The following is a 5598-nucleotide window of genomic DNA, read 5'->3' on the forward strand; positions in this document are numbered from 1 at the left end:
GCTTTTCGTTTAATTCTTTATTTTGTTTCTAGGGTTTCTTAGAGAGTAGAAGGGGAAAAAAATAGGTAATTCTTAGTTACAGATTCTCAATTTTTTCCTGTTTGTTTTTTATATTTGATATTTTGTGTCTGATAACCATATCGATCGCCTACAAGGTTTATTTTTTTTTCCGTCAATTTGAGTATTTGTTTAATCTGATTTACAGGATTTTAGGTTAATTTAGGATCAGGATGTTAGAGCAGTTACTGATATTTACGAGAGGAGGTCTGATCCCCTGGACTTGTAAGGAGCTCGGCAATGCTCTTAAGGGATCTCCAATCGATACTCTGATCAGATCCTGCCTCCTGGAGGAACGATCAGGCGATGCTTCTTACAATTACGATGCTCCCGGGGTGGCTTACACCCTCAAGTGGACTTTCCATAATGATCTTGGTCTGATCTTTGTTGCTGTCTACCGACGGATTCTTAACCTTCTGCACGTCGATGATCTTTTGTCTATGGTGAAGCGCGAGTTCTCACAGATGTATGATCCAAAGCGCACAGTCTATAATGATTTTGATGATATATTTCGGCAGCTTTGGAAGGAGGCTGAAGCCAGGGCGGAGGAAATGAAGAAATCAAAGCAAGCGGCCAAGCCTGTGAGCAATTTGAGTAGGAAGCAGGGGCAGGCTGCAGCTCAGAAGGCTGGATCGGTGGGTGGCGTAAAGCAAAAAGACGGTGCTTCAGGAAAGGATGGTGGAGATGGCGATTATACAAAAGGCCGTAAGTCGGAGAATGGATATTCCAATGGTATGGGATTGAAGAATCTCATGCGGCTGGTGTTGTAAAGAACAAAGAGAACGGAAGTTCCGAAAAACGGGGCTTTCGATGTAAATAAACTTCAGAAACTAAGGTCCAAAGGTGGAAAGAAATCAGATACTGTTAGCAAGGTTCCCAAGGCGGAGCCAAAGAAAAAGGTTACAAAGAAAAATAGAGTTTGGGACGAATCACCTCACGAGTCAAAATTAGATTTTACGGATCTTGCAGATGAGAGAGGGGATGAGAACATAGCAGTTATTGCAGATCAAGGTGAAAGTATGATGGACAAGGAAGAAATTGTTAGCAGTGAATGTGAGGCTGAAGACGATGAAGAGATAGAGAAGGACAACAAGGGTAATGCAAAGAAGAAGGGGTGGTTTTCGTCAATATTCCAAAGGTAATTGACCAACCAATTTGTATGCCTTATTACCTTAACAGTTTGATTGGTAGAAATTATTGAATTTTGCTAACTTCATTGCATCAGTTGCTTTTAGTTTGGTTTTAGAACTACATATTGACCCTGTGAAGATGACCATGTTGGACTGAAATTCTTTGTGGCCTAGCATGATTTATGAATTCTTTTTCTTTTTCTTTTCCTTTTATTTGGGTTTTTATCATAAGGATGCTGTTTACAGCACAGTGGTTAATCTCTCTAGTTTTAGCAGGTTTAAAAAGAAAAGCTATTAGCTTCGTGATCTCCATTTCCTTGCTTTAAACTTATAATATTCTGCAATTTGCGTTTGGAATAATGAACGCTTTGTAAATTAGAATTAGCTCTACTCATGCATTCAAATAAGAATGCATATTTTTTTATTAGGGAAGCACTTGGTGGAAATTTAAGGGAAGGATAAGTTGTAGCATTGTTGTGGGATGATGATACCAAATATCAACCTTTTTGCAATGACAGAATGGCTTTCCTTAGCTTAACATAAGAAATTTAGTTCATTTAGGGGGAGGGGGTTGAGTGCCTTCAAAATGACGACAGTTTGACCAAAAGATAACTCCAAATTGGTTTCGGCTTTTCTCTCTCTCTCTCTCTGTGTGTGTGTGTGTGTATGAACATATATACACACAATAAATTCAATTATAACCCCCGACTATATCCCTTCCATTCCCTTAAATAGACATGGATAATTAATGCAAATGTAAAGTGGGATCCACCCCTGTCGCAGAGTTGGGCCTCCAGAAAGTGAGATCCATGTTTACATTCTCTAATTGGCACATTGCACCAGAAATGCCTCCAACATAAATGCAGAGGTTCCTAGATCTGAAATGTATCTCCAAAAGATTCTATAATTTATTGCTTCCAAAAATGAAACACCAAGCCCACTTTGCAATAAAAACGATTCCATTAAAAGAACAATTGATTTAGGAACTTCAAAACATTACATTAATGTATGATACAGTGTAACAAATCACCTGAAAAACTAGATGCAACCTATGAAAAGGCACAAGTGGGTTTTTCCGTCCCTCTCTTTCTGCGTAGGTTATTTTGATTTATTCAGAAAATGTGGCAGAACTGTCAAGTACGGACCAAGACCAACGAGTAGACAAGATATGCAATACATCAATTAGGTGGATGGAGTAGGACATCCCTTGATAACTTACGAAGCACTTGCTGGCTTTGGCTACAATTTTGTCTATAAGAAATCTTGTAGAAAAGATTAGGAGATTAAGATCATTTAATTGCACTAAGTTTTGAGGGTTTAGACTTCAGACTGCCTTGTGTATACTCATACCATTGATTAGGAAGAACTAAAGAAGCTTCTTTCATTCAAATGTTTGTGGGGAGTCTCTCTCTTGCTCTGTGTGTATGTGTTTCCTTTTTGTCCTTGTCAACATTTTCTACCATTTTTGTGGGAACCCCTGTCTGCCTCCCCTCCCCATCCAAAATAAATAAATAAATAAAATCTTGCAATAGACTACATTGCAATTTATAAATTAATGGAAATTGTTGGTTTCTTACGCAAAGTTTCTTCTTATTTTCTTTTTCCTTCAGCATTGCAGGGAAGGCAAATCTAGAGAAGTCAGACTTAGAGCCAGCTCTGAAAGCACTTAAGGACAGGCTGATGACCAAGAACGTGGTATGTTGATTTGTCCATTATAAGAATTCACTTTTCTGTACATGTTTGTAAGCCTGCTGATCGCTTGTTCTTGTTATGGCCTCACAGGCTGAGGAAATTGCTGAGAAACTATGTGAATCAGTGGCAGCTAGTCTTGAAGGTAGCAGGCATCGTTCACAAGGATATCTTCGACAGTTCAGGTTTGTAAGATTAGTTCTTTGGGGTCTAGATATTCGTAGTCATATTCTCATTTAGAGTCCATCATGTTTCAAGTTTTCATATTTTAAGGCTTCATTTCTTAACACCTAATTACAATTGCAGACAGCAATGGAAGAGGCTCTTGTTCGTATTTTGACTCCTAGACGCTCCATTGACATACTGAGGGATGTACATGTTGCCAAGGAGCAAGGGAAACCATATGTAGTTGTCTTTGTTGGTGTCAATGGAGTCAGAAAATCAACCAATCTCGCCAAGGTTATTTAAGCTACACCATTTCTTTTCTTTTACTTGATTAATTTTTGGGATATCAGATTGGGAAAATCCAGCAATCTCGCCAAGGCCCCTTGTATCTTTCTCCTTTTGGCAGTGAATTTTTTTTATTCACCAAAAAAAAATAATTTGGGGATATCAGATTAGAGGTTAGAGTCATAGCCTTCTAGTTAGATGTAGCCTTGTTCATTGTCAAAAAAACTAATATACTTCTCATTGCAACTTTGCAGGTTGCATATTGGCTTTTACAGCACAAGATCAGTGTCATGATGGCTGCATGTGATACATTCCGTTCAGGAGCCATTGAGCAGCTTCGAACTCATGCCCGTAGGCTCCAGGTGTGATAGAGATCACAGTTCAAATTTTATTTATGTTGTAGTCCTCTCATGTAAAGCTAGAATGGCTTGTGATGCAATGAGAGAATGAGATTTTGATGCAATCTGACTTTGAAAATGTCACTTTTCCAGATTCCTATATTCGAGAAGGGTTATGAGAAAGATCTAGCTATTGTTGCCAAGGAAGCCATCCAGGAGGTTGCGCGCAATGGTTCAGATGTTGTTCTTGTAGATACAGCAGGGAGGATGCAGGTAAACTATCAAATTTTAGATGATAGAGCTGATCAGACATCATGTTCATAATAATAGATGGCATACACACACATGGAACTAGGAAGGCTCCGTCTGTTTAATGGGAAATAAATTTCCAGAAAACGAACTTTTATTTTAAAGTTATTTTTGTATTTATTTGTGCCCACCACTAAATTTTTCTTTTTTGCAATGCTCGAGTGAAGGAGAGAATCCAGTTTTCTTTTTTTGGAAAACTGCATCCAAAAAATTACACTGAAAAATTTTCCAAAAAATAAAAAACTAAATTGAAGTTGTTTTACAAATTTTAGTGTGACATTTCAGTAAAGATAATTTCTTGTATTTTCAGACCTATTCAATTTCCTTTTGCTTCTAAGACAGTTCCTGTGAAATATTTTCCATTCAAACAAATGGAGCCTGAAGGGAAAACAGGGGAAGAAGAAACTGGAGAAGAAAAATGCATTATTTGCTATTTCCTGGGTCTGAATGTCCAGAAGGGTGGTGGTAATAACTCGTGATCATCTAGGTCAAATTTTGGTACTAAAGGTCTCAAAGCATACTTTGGTTCTACCAGTTCCCCTCTTGTTCTTAAACATGTTCTGCTGTATCATGTTTCTTTTTCCCAGTCAGTATAGTATAGGGCTTACTTCAGTTTTTGATAATGAGGCTTACTAAGATGATGCATCTGTTGAGTCCCACCCGTCTGGCAGTGTCAAAGTTGGCTTCCATAAATGCATCTCTGGATTTCCCTCTGTCCTGTCCTGTGACTGGAAAACTGTTTTTTTATAACGAAATTTCAATTCAGTTATATTATTTTTTTTAGGACAATGAACCACTGATGAGGGCGATGTCCAAGCTCATCAACCTTAACAATCCAGATCTAGTCCTGTTTGTTGGAGAAGCATTGGTTGGGAATGATGCTGTTGATCAACTATCTAAGTTCAATCAGGTTAGCTGATATGATGATATCTTATTGAATTTTAATCATCGTACTCTTTTTCTAGTGGTGAAGTAAGTTGTTGCTTGAACAAATTTACTTTTCCTTGCACAGAAACTAGCAGACCTCTCTGCCTCACCAACTACCAGGTTGATTGATGGAATCCTGCTCACAAAGTTTGACACCATTGATGGCAAGGTATGAGTAGGTTTTTTTTTTTTTTGGGGGGGGGGGGAATATGATCATTGAATCATTCTCCCATGGGAATTCCTCGGAGTGTGGAATCTCCCCACTACAGTTGGATTGGGGTTAGTCTCAGACATTTATTCTTATCCAAACATTGAGGAATGTTTCCGCCATTGGAGCAATCCTGTTAGAAAATTTCACATGATCATCATAGTTAAATGTGCTTCCTAATGTGTTTCTGTATGATGAACTTTGAATCCCGTTACACAGGTTGGAGCTGCACTTTCTATGGTTTATATCTCAGGAGCACCTGTGATGTTTGTTGGCTGTGGACAGTCCTACACAGACCTCAAGAAGCTCAACGTCAAATCCATTGTCAAGACCCTCCTTAAATGATCTACTTGGTCTTGTTCATTACATTTCATTCAAATTCCTTTGTGCTGCTGCTACTGTTTTGAACTTCCATATACATGCTTGTACTCTGTGCCCCCTATGACCTCATCTATTTGACATTGGAGGTGAACCGGCTGTTTGCCTTTGA

General features: G+C 38.5%; 1 pseudogene; it reads left to right on the forward strand.

The window, feature by feature from the left end:
* On the forward strand, positions 1 to 5598 carry LOC122657055 (annotated as a pseudogene).

This window comes from Telopea speciosissima, chromosome 3, assembly GCF_018873765.1.
Source record: "Telopea speciosissima isolate NSW1024214 ecotype Mountain lineage chromosome 3, Tspe_v1, whole genome shotgun sequence".
NCBI classification, from domain to species: domain Eukaryota; kingdom Viridiplantae; phylum Streptophyta; class Magnoliopsida; order Proteales; family Proteaceae; genus Telopea; species Telopea speciosissima.